Source organism: Pleurodeles waltl, chromosome 12 (assembly GCF_031143425.1).
Source record: "Pleurodeles waltl isolate 20211129_DDA chromosome 12, aPleWal1.hap1.20221129, whole genome shotgun sequence".
Lineage (NCBI taxonomy): Eukaryota > Metazoa > Chordata > Amphibia > Caudata > Salamandridae > Pleurodeles > Pleurodeles waltl.
Genome location: NC_090451.1, coordinates 329,303,898 through 329,320,723, shown reverse-complemented (window position 1 = coordinate 329,320,723; position 16,826 = coordinate 329,303,898). Strand labels below are relative to the sequence as shown.

The window sequence follows — 16,826 nt, the reverse complement described above, 5'->3', positions numbered from 1 at the left end:
CCCCCTGCTGCCCATTGTAATGCTATTCTCAATCACCAGAGTTTTCTTCACCATATATAGCACAAGGCTGTATGATAATACTGTATAGAGGCAGAGAGCACAAAGGTTGCTAATAATATCTTTATAATAGAAGGAAGCCTGCAATAACTCTAAAAACTCTGTTTTATTACATTCAGCCTATATTCAAGAAAATGTCAAAGGAAATGCAGCCCACAGGGCACCTCTGCCCTTCTAATCCAAATCTCGTATGTATTTCAAGGATGCATAAAGTCAAAGCAGGTGGAAAATCGTTCTCCTTTTAGGCATCCATCATGCGGAATTCTTTACCCGAACATCTTACCGCAATTCTTATGGCTTCCACTTTCAAGGCCTGCCTGAGGAGTCATTTGTTCATGGAGTTGTAACAGACTCTGCTTTCTATCTCAGCTTAGCACAGGGTTGCTTCTTTGGAATCAACTGCTGTGCTCTACAAATAGTTGTTTTAATTGTATTTGTGTCATCACTAGTTACCTAAAACAAACAAGTGATACAGCTACTCAACACCGTAATAGGCTGTTACATTATCTATCTCTCTATCTATCTCTCTATCTATCTGTCTGTCTTTTTGTGCTAGAAAATGCTAAACGCAACAAGACCCATGAGTGAACCATAGACCAAGCTATGAATTACTGTGAAAAAGCCAGGTGTTGAGCATGTTCCTGTGCCTGGGAACGTTTGTTCGTCTTTGGTTACCTGAGGAAGTTGATCCAGAGTGGCAGCTAAGTTTCCAAAGGTCTTACCGCCGCATGGTTGCACTAGCGCTGGTATGCTGTCCGATTCAGTGACATTTTTTGCTTGCAAATTCAGTTTGTCTACACTAAAGCATCAACTATCGGGTACTGCACGTATAGTCTCTTATTTGCAATTTCTACCTGGCTCGACATTAGATGCCCAGAATTATTTCTGCCATCCAGTCTGTGTCCCAGGTGGCGCAGTCTTGATGAAACTTCATAAATATTCTCAAGGTCGAAGCACCATTGACACTTCAGAGGCAGGGTGGTCTCTGTTCATTTTTTAAGGAATGAGCTCTGTAATATTTTGTTTTCAAAAACGTACACTTGGCTGTGCAGCCTTCACTTACTTTACATAGCCCACTTAGACTCAAATGTTTGTCTTTTTTATGTGGACACTGAGCGCAGGTTGCTATGCTGGTTGAGTTTATGATAAAGCATGTGTTTGCAGGCCAGCCTGCTTCCCTTTCTTATAAGTCACTTTAAGTGTGTTGCATAGTCTATTTGTCCTTGTTTCATTTAACAGTTATTAAAATGAGTCTATGGTAAACCGCTGCCTTTCATAAATATTTCTTACTAAGAAAGTATGCTTAAAGGTAGGCATCATCAGGACTTTTTGGGAAGCTCAGTGAAGCTTTTTAGTGGGCCTATCTTTATTAAAATTCATGTACGAGTAATTAGATAAAGTCATAGATAAGAATTCTGTGAGTAAAACAGAGTGTTTTAAAGCAATTCTCGCCTTCATGGAAAGCCAGTGTAAAGAAAGCATATTTGCTGAGAAATGAACACATTTGTGTTAGCAGGAAATTGTCCTGGCTGCTGCATTTTGAGTGTATTGGAGTTGGAAAGATATTTGGAATTGATTTTTAAGAAGATGGCATTGCAGGAATCAATGCCCCAGTGGGTGAACACAATGATAGTAGTAATTTATTATTGGTCCTAGACAAAAAAGGAAAAATACACCGGTGATATCGGAGGTAGATGAAGGGATTTTTTTTTGTTTAAATAACTGACACTTGTCCATCCACGCAGTTTTGAGTGTAAGAGAATACCAAGGGTTCCCACTTTCAAACTGGGTTTAGGGTAGATGCCTGTTAAAGCTGTCCATAACACATTGCCTCAGTCCTTTGTTGAGTTAAAGATGAGCATAATTTAATATTTTGACTGACTTAATTTGAAAGGATTTGGTGGAATTCATTTTCCGTCTTGAAAAAGCAATTGGATGAAACGATTCTGTAAACCTTTGCCTCGTTTAAAAAAACATAAGATGAGGAAATAGCACATGGTAATTATGCTGGCATCTGGTAACTGCTTTTATGCATGGATTTCGTTGTAGAGCTGCGACTGATGTATCACACAGAAAACTCTGCCAGTGAGACTTCCTTTTTGTTGGCAGCGGTAAGAGTATACCCTCCCAGTTTTCACGGGCTCATTTAGTTAAAGAGACTCTAGACCTGCTGTTGGAAGGAAGTCTAAGGCTGGTATGTTCACATTCTCCACGTACTTCTGTTTCAGTTGTGAAACAACTGTATTTGCGGTATGAATATTTGTCTTTGGCTTGTCAAGTGACAAGGCCTATGTGAAAACAATGGAAATGCTTTCCCTGCCAATCTGTTCTCGGCAGATTTATACGTGCCTAATCTTTTAAAGTGCACAATGAATGAGTGACCTAACAACTTGCCAATTATAATGTAATACAAGAGTTGGGACTCAGGGGTGACGAAATTGTAATCGTTTTTATATATCTTTTTCTTTATGCACTAATAAAAGTGTGCGCTTACCTGAGGACGGATCCTTCAGGGGTGTAATTAATATTATTATTATTATTATTTTGTTATAGAAAAACGGACTCATCTAGACTGAAGATTTTTTTTTTTTTTTTTTACTTGGCTAAAGTCACTTAGTATATAAGAAAGAGGAGGGACCGGGAGATTACTGGTCCGGTGTACAGCCTCCCAATGCAAGTATTTAACGACAAAAAGGTACACTGTTCCAAGACAAAAGAATAAGAGCGAACCTAATTCTACAGGAGCGAGAACCATCATGCATCACACTGGATGACTGGCTTCATCATTAGGAAGGCTCCTCTTCAGGCCGGTGCTGCAATGCCTGACGGGCTCCCCAAAGGGGGGCTCTTAACCATATTGCTCAAATAGTAGCAGCTGAGAATCAAATCAAATCGACAAGGTACCCAAATGCAAGTACCCGAGCAAAAGATGGAGAGAATAGAATGCTAAAATTGGTTATCCATCAAACCAAAATAATCATAAATTTAATCAGTGTAAGTACGATGGAGACCAAGATTAAAAACAAAAATGGGAGTAAAGGGTGATTAATAATGTTCACCTACTCTCAAATAAAGGCACTAGAGGATAAACCTGTTATGGTACCTCTAGACATCAGGTCTACATGTTTCGCGTCTGGTGGTCCAGCCGGATCCAATGACGCTTCATCAGGACCAAAGGAAAACACTTCTCCAAACTCTAAGCTAAAGTGAACCCTAATATGGGAAGGAAAAACAGTCACTTACTTTTAATCTATTTGCTAAGTCCCAAAGGTCGCCCTAGGTAGATAAAATAAAATTAACAATGATCAATAGACGTAAAAATGCAATCCCAAATATAGTGCACACGTGAAAATATAGTGATTAAGGTGCAACACTCATGTGGAAATGTAAAAAACATAGGCTTACCACCCTCGAATCTATCAATCAAACCGGTGAGATAAATGGTATCATTACCTTAGATGTGGAAGCACTCTATACGAATATCCCTCAAGAAGCTACCTTAATGGTTGTGGAAGCGGCACTACGGAATGATTCCTCATCTCTGTCCACACCTATAGCCTTTATCATGCAATGTGCTACTTTGGATCTGACAGAGAACTATTTTGAGTTTGAAGAGCAATTTTTTCACCAGATCAGAGGGACATCGATGGGTAGTACTTTTGCTCCTAGCCTAGCCTGCTTATACATGTACGATTTCGAAAGAAAATACATTTTAGCATCGACTAACCCTTTTGAAAATGGCATTCATCTATGGAAACATTACATAGATGATATTCTGGTCGTATGGCAGGGACCTTTATCACTAGCAGAGGAATTCACTACCTGGATAAACTCCCTCGATCCCTATCTGAAATTTACGGCTTCAATATCATCTACTCAATTGCCATTCCTGGATTTGATGATCACCATTGACAAGGGTGTACTGACAACCAGCACATACCATAAACCAACAGATCGGAATAGCCTGCTACTATATGAGAGCCATCATCCTAAGGCCTTAAGAGATAATTCACCTGTGGGTCAGTTCCTACGGCTGAGAAGGAACTGTAGCTCTGTGCAGGAGTTTGATAGACAAGCAGATACCCTCCAATCAAAACTTTATGGACGACACTATCCAATCAAAACTGTAAATTTGGCTCCCAAAAGAGCTAAAAACAATCATAGGGAATGCTTATTGGCGACTAAGGAGAGAGCCCCTCAGACACGTATAACTTGTGCCACCACATTCACCCCATTGTCCAACAACATAAAAAAAATTGGTTAATAAACGTTGGTCGACTTTGGAGAGTGGTGGTATTGAAATTCCAAAACCATTATATGCCTTTAAGCGTACTTCTAACATTAAAGACATAGTGGTCCACACACGGCCACTCACTTCTCGTGATATTCAAAAATAACAGACACTGTGGGATCTCCCCCCGGTTGAAGGTCATCACCCTTGTGGTAATTGCAATGTCTGTCCCTTAACGAGTCGAACCACGTCATTAGACCTTGACCCTATTGGGAGGTGGTATTTAAGGAGACACACGAATTGCAATTCTAAGAACTGCATCTATATGATTACATGTCCTTGTGGTTTACGTTATGTTGGGATGACAACACGTCCCGTTAAGATACGCATAAACGAACACAGGAGCAACATTAGATGCCATTGAGTGACTACCAAACTTAGTGTTCATTATTTGGACGCTTCCCATACCCCAGAGGATTTTTGGTGGGTGGTCCTGGAGGCCCACCGAGCCCTTCCCAATGGCCCTAACTCCCTTTTCAGAATTGAACAACGTTGGATTTTTAAATTAGGGACTTCTTTAAGGGGTTTGAATGATGATATTCCTTGGACCTCACTTTCACCTTAGTCGCTAATTTCTATAGCTGATTTAAGAATATAACTTCCAGGCTGTTGCCAGTCTTTATTTTTGTCTCTGACTGCAGTGTCATCCATAATTAATGAAACATTCAATTTATATAACTCCACCTTAATTTAAATTTATATTGGTTAAAAATTGTTTCCAAAACTGCAGACTTGACCAATTTTAGTCTGCCTCCACGTCGGAACATGCCCCCGGATCACTCAACAGACAGCGACCTTATAACCAAGATCGAGTCGGTCTTCTCTTTTTAGTAGCGTCCGACGACACGCGAGCCGGCATCTTCTTTTGGGTCTTGCTAATCACATTTAAGACCCGGTCGAACTCCGTGCGGCTGTTTAATGGGGACGCACGTTGGAAGGGTAGGTTCAGAAACCTACGATTAGGACACTGAAGTAAGTCTTCCCTTCACCTCTGATATGGACTGAACTAGACGCTCTTTTGACTCCGTCAGCTTTGTTATTTCCTCCTTTATTTTGGCATTTTATGTTTGTACACATGTTTAAATAACCAACGGTATTTCCCGTATACACTTATCTTTGTCCTTATCTATACTCCGTTTTACAGCGATAAATTCTGAAATCTTACTTTTTATCCTTATTTACTATGAGGGGTGGTTTCAGTGCCCTGGAATGGACGTTGCTGTTATTACTGGGATGATGTGAACCATTGTTACTATGTTTCTGTTTTTTTTTGCTTCACCATGTCATATTAATAATTGTAACTACCATGGTTTTCAGCTCTAAGAGTTGTAATTGATGATGGACTGTGAGTAAGCAGGAAGGGCTACTACCTAGCATCATCTTAACTTATTGCTATTAACCTTAATATTTTTCTTCCTAGAATGTCAGTTCCATTTCCTGACATGCGATCCCTTTGAGCTCTATCCTGATATCGGGGATGGTAAGCCTATGTTTTTTACATTTCCACGTGAGTGTTGCACCTTAATCACTATATTTTCACGTGTGCACTATATTTGGGGTTGCATTTTTACGTCTACTGATCATTGTTAATTTTATTTTATCTACCTAGAGCGACCTTTTTGACTTAGCCAATAGATTAAAAGTAAGTGACTGTTTTTCCTTCCCATATTAGGGTTCACTTTAGCTTAGAGTTTGGAGAAGTGTTTTCCTTTGGTCCTGATGAAGCGTCATTGGATCCGGCTGGACCACCAGACGCGAACCATGTAGACCTGATGTCTAGAGGTACCATAACGGGTTTATCCTCTAGTGCCTTTATTTGAGAGTAGGTGAACATTATTAATCACCCTTTACTCCCATTTTTGTTTTTAATCTTGGTCCCCATCGTACTTACACTGATTAAATTTATGATTATTTTGGTTTGATGGATAACCAATTTTAGCATTCTATTCTCTCCATCTTTTGCTCGGGTACTTGCATTTGGGTACCTTGTCGATTTGATTTGATTCTCAGCTGCTACTATTTGAACAATACAGTTAAGAGCCCCCCTTTGGGGAGCCCGTCAGGCATTGAAGCACCTGCCTGAAGAGGAGCCTTCCCAATGATGAAGCCAGTCATCCAGTGTGATGCATGAGGGTTCTCGCTCCTGTAGAATTAGGTTCGCTCTTATTCTTTTGTCTTGGAACAGTGTACCTTTTTGTCGTTAAAGTCACTTAGGGGCTGATTACGAGGTTGGTGGTTCTAGGACTGCCAGCCCCATGATGGCGGTCGCACTTCCACATTACAAGTTTGGCAGGCAGGCCCGCCTAAAGGCTGCCGTCCCCACCAAAATCATCGATTACAAGCAGTCTGGCTTGTAACCAGCCACTGCGGCGCAGAACCCAGTGTTGCCTTGTTGATTACAACCCCTCTTTCCTCCAGTCTTTTCATGGCGGTGACCCTGCTATAAAAAGGCTGGTAGAAGGCCAGTGCCGGGGGCCAGAGGTGCCCCCCTGCACAGCACCGTTGGAATGCTCAATGTCTGCACTGCAGATCGTGCTCATTCCGAGGGGGCTGGTGTGTTAGGATGTTGGCCTCCGCTCCCTTAAAAGAGCAGAGGCCAGTATCCTAACACTGTTACTGCCAGACAGCTCGGCAGGAGTGCGTATAACAATGATCCCGTTGGTCATCCCGGAGGGAAAATTGTAATACGCTCGGGGGGGAAATCACTGCCATAGCGGTGGTGTCCTCCCCGTTAGTTTGGCGACCCCGTGGTGGGACCGCCAAACTCATAATAAGGCCCTTAATGTTTTTCTAATTTATACTGAAAGATGTCTGAGGTAAAAGTATTGCAAACATACTGACAGTGCCTCACATTATTCATTCTTCTGAGGAAAAGTTGTGTATCAGTAGATTTTGAAGTACTTCAAATTCACAGTTCATGGCTCTACTAACAACTATTTTTATAGCATAACGATATTTATGGAAACTTGCTTGTAAATTTCATCCACGTTTTGAAGTTTATGATCAAACCACCAAAACCTCTTGTGCTTTGAAGTGCAGGTAATCAACTGGTGAACTGTTAAACCAGCCTTTTTTAGGGTCAAGCTTGCGTCGCATGCTTTTCACTTGCGAGACGCTTCAGGAGTTAGAAAAGGGCTCGGAGCCTCGTTCACGTCAGTTGTCTTTCATTGGTTCGTGGGCTTGCCTGTTAAAATCTGCTTGCTTTCATTAGTGGAAGGCATGCATACGTCATGCCTTTTCCGGTGGTTAGCCCTCCTCGAGCGCAGCACCAAGTACTGAAAACATGAACCACATCTCTGTAAGTACTAGAAACATCTAAATCCTGCCTATTTATTAAGTAACTTTACTTTGGACTCACTCCTTACTTCCTCTGTTCAATCTAGGAGATTTCTAAAACCAACACCAGAAGACCCCCTGGGCTACCATACTCTTCAAAACTATAGAATGATATTGTTGGAAAATGGGTTATTGGTAGGGCAGGTAGGTACCTACACCTAGCAACAAGCCACAAACCTCCACATAAGTACAGTTAGGTCTCAGTAAATTAATCCCAGCTCTACCCTTGGTAGCTTGCCATCGAGCGTCAAGGCTTAACTTAGGAGACAAAGTGTAAAGCATTCAAATATCACAAAACAGTAATTAAATAAAACAAAGGAAACAGTTTAAAAATCCAAAACCAATTTATAAAAATAGCTTATATTTTTATCTTTAAAATGACACAAAAACGATTAAAATCGGTTCAGGGGAACCGGAGATATGAATTTTTAAAGTATTATTATTTTCTAGCGCTTAGAAACAAAAAGCGCCAATCGGGTCATCTGGTTGCACCAGGACCGGGGCAAAGTCAAACTTTCAGGCCGACCGCGATGGAGCCCTGCTCGGCTACAAGTCGCGGGAGGCCTCGGTTAAAAAGTTACCTTCTGACTTAGTCTCTTTTTTGATGTTTTTCTTCCCCGGGACGAACCTGCCAGTTGAATCCGACCTCCTGGAACCCTTGTCCGGATACGTGAAGTCGGTTTCCTCGGTGGTGATTTTTACCTTCGGACTTAGTCGTTTTTTTTAGATGAAAATCCTTCGACCGGGGTAAACCTGGATCTTGATCCGACGTCCGTGGAGCCCTTCTCGGATACGATTGCTGGAAGGTCCCGGTCAACTTTTTACGTTCGGACTTAGTCTCTTTTTTGGATGTTTTTCTTTACCGGGACGAACCACGAAGTCAGGCCGGGTCGCGGTTGAGGCAAGCCGGCTAGAATTTCCGCGTCGGGCCGGTCACTTTATGGAGCTTTTTTTCAAAAATTCTCCAATCTTTTCCAAACTTCTGGGGCTTCACCCAGATGTTCTTTTAAGGTTCTTTTGGGGTCCACAGCTCACCCCAAGTGTCCAGAAGTTCTGTGATGGTCCTTTGGGGGTGCAGACTTCAACTCCCAGAATGCACCTGGCGCAAACTCCTTTTTGGCCACTGGACAGTGGTCAGCTGGTCGCTTTCTTCAGGAGTTGGTGCAGGGGACTCTGGTTTAGCAATTTTTCACCTGTAGCAAACAGGGAGTCCCTCCTTGAACCAGTTGAAGCCAGGCAAAGTCCTTCTTGTGGTGAAGCCCAAGTGTGCAGCTGGTGCAGTCCTTCTGAGTGCAGGTTCCAGGTGCAGGCCAGGGGTCCAGCAGGGCAGTCCTTCTTCTTCTTCTGTTCCTTTCTTGTTGAATTCTGGAGGGGATCTGAGGCGTGGGTGCAGGTCTGCCAGTTTTATCCTTGCTCCTGGGTGAAAAGCAGGGGGGCCCTGGTTCTCCAATCAGGGACAGGGTCGTCCCCCTGTGATGACCACTTCCTGGGAAGTGTGGCAAAAATCCATCCCAGAAGGCAACAGTCTCCAAAAATCCAACATGGATGAATCTGATTTTTGGAGGTTACATCTGGCTGAGCCCACCCACTGGTGTGGCTAAAAATCATAAACACACCCCTCTCCTGCCCTCTCCTAATCTAATCAAGGGGGCACCTAATTGTCTGGGGTTGCAGGATGTGGGGGTGTTGCTGGGTGCTGCAAATGTCCTTCTTTGCCTTTGAAGACCAGTTTGGCAGCCCTCCCCCTTCCTGCCTCACCATCTGCTGAGGGGAGATTCTCTCCCCCAAGCACATTCCTTTGTGTGAAGCCTGGCCACTTCACACCTCATCAAGGCAGCCTGGCAGAAGCTGCTGCAGGCTGGCCAATCAGAGCACAGCAGCAAAAACAATGCAGAGCTGAAATTGGCAACTTTTTAGGTAAAGTCTAAACTTTTTACCTGGACAAGTTATATTAAATCCAACAACTGGAAGTTGTGGGATTTATTACAACAATCAATTTGATACCAAATTCTTGGTATGTAACATTTAAGGAGACTTTAAAATTTAAAATAAAGTCTGCCCATTCTAGCCTATGAAGGCCATTTACTTCAATGAGGGAAAAACGAATTTGGCTGTTTTTACCTCACCAGGGCTTATAAATCTATTTTTATAAAGTCCCTGCTTATAGTTACATGGCACCCAGCCCTAGGGGCACATAGGGCACACCTTAGGGGTGACTTATATGTAAAAATAAGGTAGTTTAAGACTTTGGAAGTACCTTTAATTCCAAAGTCGAATTTGCATATAACTTTAATTTAAAAGCAGCCAGCAAGGCAGGCTTGCTTTTAAAATGACACTGGGCACCTCAGCAATGCACCTAGGTGTGCACCACCTATGCTGTGGTCCCTAAACCTACATGCCCTACCATATACTAGGGACTTATAGGTAGGTTAACTTAGCCACTTATAATTAGCCTAATTTGCATATCCATTTTACACAGAGCACAGGCCCTGGAACTGGTTAGCAGTACCCAGGGCACCTTTAAAGTCAGGAAAACACCAGCAAAAAGTGGAAAATGGGGGCAAAAAGTTATGGGGCCTCTGCAATCAGCCCTGTTTTCTCACAGATATAACATATCTTAAAGTGGAAATATGCAGCATGCCGCTGCTTGATCTCCAAGACCATCTTAGCTTTTCTTACTTGAGTGTTCTAAAACATCCACTAGCCCTCTACCTTCCTGTCGGGAAATAGGTTATGAACGTATAAGTCCACTGCATGATTCCTTTTTTTTTTTTCTCTCTGCCTTTGTTCGCTCTGTTTATATATCTGGGTAGCTACATTCCTTCCTAAGCTTCCATGAGGCTTTCAGATCATTCACCTCTGCATTTCATTCCCAGAGCTATGGTAACGTTGATATTGGCTTAATTGCAGGGAAGCCACTTGCTGCTAATGAACATTTGGATGAGAAAAGACCCAAGATGGATTGGCTTCTGACACTGCAAAGGTATCCTGCAGAGAACCTTAAATCGTTGGTGGTACTACCAGCCACCTTTTCCTCCACACTGAATGTAGTCTGGAGTACATTATGGCTATTTCAGTGCCTTTAATCTGACTACTTTGTAGGGTGATATAAGTGAAAGAACTGGTAGATCTGTAACATTAGTAAATTGGTGTCTTCCTTCTTGTGCTTAAGGTTGCACCATTCATCCCTTGGAGAAATATTATCAGCGGATTTCAGCATTAACAAAGGTGAATGCGTTAACCCATTCATAACAAGAATATGTTTTTTAGGTGGTCCATCCAAACAAGCTTTACTTGACATAATTTGGAAATGGGTTTTGGAGGGGGTAGGGTAGAGGGGCTCCATATAATCTCTCTGGCAAACACTTTGCACACTTTGATACACAAGAAGAATATTTGCATTCTACTCAGCTGAGAACATTGGCTTCTTGTGGTCACCAAGCATTTCCTTTCTTCTTTCTGAGTGCAAGGATTCTCTTCAGAAGTGGTAAATGTCCATGAAAATGATAGAACAATTTCCCCGCAATTGTACATAACTGATGGAATAATAAAAAATACAAAAAAGATACATTTATTAAGACAAATACAAGGCAAAATGAAAATGAAGTGCTTCGCTGTTTGGGGTCCTGTCGTGGTGAAGAAAATAGGAAATGTAGCAAATTCACAACTACAGTATTAAGATATTTTGAAATGGTTCAAACATCTTGTATAAAGCACAACCCTGCCAAGCCTGGTTTACTTGGCAAAGTGCTGCAAATGTTTTTCCTTTAGCCCTGGATATGAATAAATGGACTGCAATAGAGCGTTTGTTGGCGAAGTTTGCAAGGTGGTGGATTTCCCTTTTAGGCAAATTTGCAGCTCCACATGACTGTAATTTCCAAACTCTTGAATTATAACATTATGGAGCTAGTGGACTTTCTGATCCTTCTTTTAGTCCTTACCATGCCTGTGTAGAACTAACTTCCATACTGGTTGGTCAGAGTCTTTCCCCTATTCACAATTTGCAAAACAAAACATAGGATCTTGTGGATGGCACAATATGCAACTGCATCTTCTCATAGTGTCCACTGCTTTGTCTTGTGAGAAATTCACTGGTGACCATTGAGTAGTTCTTCCAGTGGTTGTTTAAAGTCATGGAAGGAATCTTCATGCTGGAACCAGGTTTAGCACCCAGCCATGATCCAGAAGGGGCAGTGGTTCTGTTCTGCTTTCACAGTTCCTTCCTTACCTCTGGATCCTACAAATTGTGGCCATGAATTTGTACATGTTTGACAGTATATCTTGATCTGAGAGTTGCTGCAACTCAGCTTGAGTGCAGATTTAGAATGCAGGACTTTGCTGGTGCACTTTTCTACACGTGAAAGTGACCAGCTTCCCCCATTGATTTTGAGTTGATAGGAGTCTAATTTTAAAGAAACAATCACATATCACTGGTTCCTTGGTCTTTCCAAAAATGACTACATAAAAATTGCATTAATTCAAAAGCAATAGCAATGTTTCGATGCCTCATGGAAAATATTATGGTGAGAGATGATTCTCAAGGGAACAGACAAACTTAAGAACCGCACAGGTGAAATAGAGAAACATGAAATGGTTGTGTAGACTAATCTGTTAGATTACGTGGATTATGGGACACGTACAGTGTAATAAAATGAATCCAATGGAACCAGAAGAGCCTGAAGTGGTCTCAGCTTCTGCCAACAGATAACTCTGTCAACAAAATTCTGTGGGAACTGCAGATGACAGTCAAAATGAGCTGGAAAATCAAGATCTAAAGAGATGCAAACTTTGTCAGGGACAAGATGAAAAGGAAAAATATTTCTCAAGACTTGCCAGAAGAACAAATGGGCAGAAGGATCAACCATGGTCTAATTACTGAGAGCACAGATCAGAGAAGTGATTGACCATCCTCATTCTGTGGGCCTGATGGGCACTGCTTGATACGAAGAGTCTCCATGTTGGCTAAATGATTACTGTTTCTGGAGGTGTCTCCAGGTCAACCTGCAAAATTCCACAGGAGACCCTTCGCTGCAGGAGTTCAGATGGCCTTCATCCAGTCTTTAAGAGGATGCAGAGAATCTTTCTTTTGTGGAAAATTACGAACACATATCCACAAGCTCCGTACAAAAACAGGCATATAAAGGGATTACGGAATACAAAACCACTATTTCATAGGAACTGGAAGCTGTGGTACTGTATTTACAGGCCCCATAGCCAGCAGCTGTCATCCCTAAATCCTGAACAAGTGGGTGCTGTGTTATCTGGAAAAGGCGATAGACCTTGAGAAATGTCGCACTGCAGCATTGAGGGAGGTTGGCGAGACGGGGCTGAGGGGTATTACTGATGGAGTGAAGGGGGGTAGAAGAGGCTGTAATTATAATCCTCTCCCCTCAGGTTACTGTCCTTCCTAAAATAATCATTTTTGAGAACCACATTTTACAACCCTTATTTACAATAAACCTATGTTTGCATTTAAGACGGGTGGCTTTACTTTCGCTTGGTCCGCATGTCTGAGTCACTTGAACTCTTCATCCTTCCCAAGTCGATAAACTGGGCAGAAAAAAATTCGATACCATAAAAAACATTATATAAAGCGCTTAGAAAAAAACGAATTATGGTGCAAAGCAGTGTATAAAACATGTTTTTAATATCCCCGTTTCTTGCTACCTTTCTTCAGGTAACTGGCTTATGTGTAGCATCTTACAAACTGGCACATGGTAGTGACATAGAGGTGAAGTTCAATGTGCCGCAGTTCATCTTAGTTGATCAACTAAGGTGTCTCGAAGTCAGGTGACATCCATCAAACCACGTTTCTTACCCAGCAGCATGCTGTGACTATTATGGCATAAATTTAACCAAAGAAAACTACAAGTCCCAGAATGCTATTGACTAAAAGCCAATAATGGCTGACAGTGTCACGTGAAACTGCTTAGTTCCTCATGTTTTACTAGCTATGGTTAAAAACATCACCCATATGTAGTAACATACAGGGAGCCCCATGCCCCACCCTTGTTCTTCAAAACATTATTTTGAGAGCACATAACATACCCTCTCTCAAATAACATGCCAGACTGACTGCAAGCCCGTGTTGAGGTCAAAAGGGCTGACCTTCCACCTGTTGAGTTCAAGCAGACATTAATGTCTTCCATGTGGTACGGATCTAGTCTGTCCTTTAGAGCCCGGGCCAGGAAGTCCTCCAGTTGGGTGAGAGCCTCCCTAACCAGGTTGGTTTATTTGTTCTTGATCAGCTGACTGCATCGCCTGGCTTTAAAAATGTGACTACTGGAAGCACGCAACTCTTTGCTGCTGGCATATCTTCCAACAGAGCTATCTTTCTAGTTTATCAGCATTAGCACTTTTACTGCACCTCAAGCGATGCGCAGTCTTTCCCCTGCAAGGTTTGCATTGCCCGGGCCTCTTGCTTTGGAAATATAGAGAAGGAATCCACGTCTATGGGAAAATACAGTGTTTAGTTACCAAATGTAGCACCTCGTCAACGGGTACTAAACTCTAAATAAATACATAATAAAAAGAAGAGAGAAACTTCGGAATAAAACCCGGCCGACCTGTTACAGTTGGTGGAAAATCTGTGTACTCCAGCTACCAGTCATAAGCATAGCTTCGGGAGAAGGGAATTAAGGGAAACTACTTAAAACCGTTCCAACCTTGCTATGTACAAAATCTACTTAAACAACAGTAAGGTATATCCGATTAGAGAGCGGTATTACTAAAGATGTGTCTAGAATTATAGGTGTGCACCCTTTCAATCAGGAACGAGTTTGACTTGCCGAGTAGCTGAAAAGCTGTGTAGGACACCTTGAGGCAGACGTTTCACATTTTAGCGGACTACAATTGTTAAAAGCGAAAGTACACGTCCCAGAGTACAACTTGCTGCTGGCATCCTGCATTACTAGTCAGCCATACAGTCAGAATTCTGTAACTGTTCCAGTTGTAGATGTGAGGTGTTCCAATTTGTCTGTCCAGCATATGTGGCCCTTGAAAAGCTGCCCATTCAGTGAACTCGCCAGAAATGCCGCCAAGGACACACAATCACTTCCCTGCTATATGGTTGTATAACCTCGGCCCCTGCAATCAGCAGATTTCAAGGGGAGAACAGAGGCCTATTTATGTGTGCATGCCTTGACGAAAATCCCTAAAAACATAATTCTGGGACGGGGTCCTAAATTAAATAATAATGATATGAAAAATACTGTGTCTCTGTGCAAATCACTCAATCTCCTGGTGCCTCAACAAAAAAGATGACTGCAAATTTATGGGAGATAACTGGTGCTCCTGTAACGCACCACAATACATTTGGGTGAAGTACACACTATATAGAAGTAGGAATAAACTAGCCTATGCTGCTTCTGGAATATAGAACAGGAAAGAAGACTCGTAAGGAGTGCATATTTGGAAAAAAGCACAAAATATTACCTTCACTGTGAAGTAGCCAGTGGAAGGGCACTGGTCAGTAGCCAATGACCACTGACCGGAAGGAGTACTTGGTCCAGAATCCACCCGATGGGAGATGGCGAAGCAGCATCGAGCAGAAAGCGAAATCAAAATGAGCTAGCCAATGAGAAGCATGTTAATTAAGAAGACGTTGGACTAAGCTAATGGAAGGTTCAGGTATGCAAGGGGTGTGTTCTAAACCTTTTACTTTTTTTTTTTTTTCATTCACAAAAGATTTTGCAAGCACAGAGCGCCAGCAGGCAAAACCTAAAAAGGGATTGGATCTGCAGGTTCTGGAAAAGTAGCAAAGAAGAAGGGTGCGGGTACTAAGTTTAAAAATCCCTAGATGGACATGAAGATTTCCAAAACCTCAAAGCTATCATACGCACAGAAAATCTGCTTCCTGTGACTTAATTTACTCTTTAAAATATTTGTATTATTTACTTTATCACAGTTGTTGCTTGAGTGTGTGTGGAAAATGTCTTGATCCTTTAGGTGGGATAAAGGGATAAAATAGAGTTGAGAACACTGACTGAAAGCTCCTTTTACGACTATTTTAGAAGTTTACCAATGGAAATTCTGCCATCAGAGTATGATGCAGCACTTCAGTACTCTCTTACAGTGATAACTCACAAAAAGTGATAGCTTGTCTATTTAATTCGGTAGCGTTCATGGGTATATTATCCTTTTTTTAGGGTTGGCACCTATAAAGGAATCAGCTGATCCCTATCTCTCAACTCTAGTAAGAGATTCGTCCACACATCCCTTTGCCATTGTAATCAGACTTTAACGTAACACACGCCTGCCTCCATCTGTTTTGAAGCCATCATTTTTATATCTTGTGTTCGCAAAAGACCTATTGTATCCTTTATAGAACTTGAGATGGCTTTGTGTCCACCAGCTGCTTATGCTTCAGTACTTTACTTGTCTATCTCAGTACCCTGCTCCTGGTACAGTTGTCTTCCTCCCCTTTTTTGCATTTGTTCTGCACAATGAGCATTTCAGCATCACCATGTTTTGATTGGATGTCTTTCATTCTTCCCCTCTTGATAGACCTTGCTTTGCAGTGCACAGTACACTATTTTCCCTTCCGCTCTCTTTTCCTGGTCTCCCGCTTTTTTTCTCCACACCCATATTCTGTTACCACGAGATGGCATCCATTCTGCAATGTTTTTTTCATTACGCATTAAAAAAGTATTCAAGATGCCCTTAACTACTGTGCGGCCTGGAATAGTTTTTCTTTTTCAGTAAAAAAATGTTTTCAAAGGTAACAGCCACGCATGTGCCTGCATGTACGTGAGGCAGGAGTTTTCAAAGGATTTTTGTTTCCACGTCAGAAAAAATGATTCAAAGATGGTAACTGTGAAGCACAGCAGTTAACTGGTGGGAAAAAAAAAATTTGGTTAAGCCAACTGGGCTACTTCCCAGTGTCATGGTAAATATCGGTTTGCCAGTGCTTGTTTACCGTGTTATTGAGGTTGAGTTTTCTAACCCAAGGGATTTAGGTATCTATCGCCCTGTTGCTGTCCTTTCATGCTTATCTAAAATGTTATCGTGCAACAGCAAGTTTGTTTTAGGAATCCTCTTCAGGCAGAAATTTGTCCATGACATGCAAACTAATCAGTGCTAGTTTCGTATGATCTAATGGCTATTCCTTTTCAGGCTTTGGCCTCCTTTCAATGCTGGTCTT

At 41.9% G+C, this 16,826-nt stretch overlaps 1 protein-coding gene across 4 annotated transcripts in view; it reads left to right on the top strand.

The window, feature by feature from the left end:
* The window catches only part of NOD2 (nucleotide binding oligomerization domain containing 2), a 302,117-nt gene that overhangs the window by 137,587 nt on the left and 147,704 nt on the right, over positions 1-16,826 (top strand). The gene's annotated exons all lie outside the window — the stretch shown is intronic.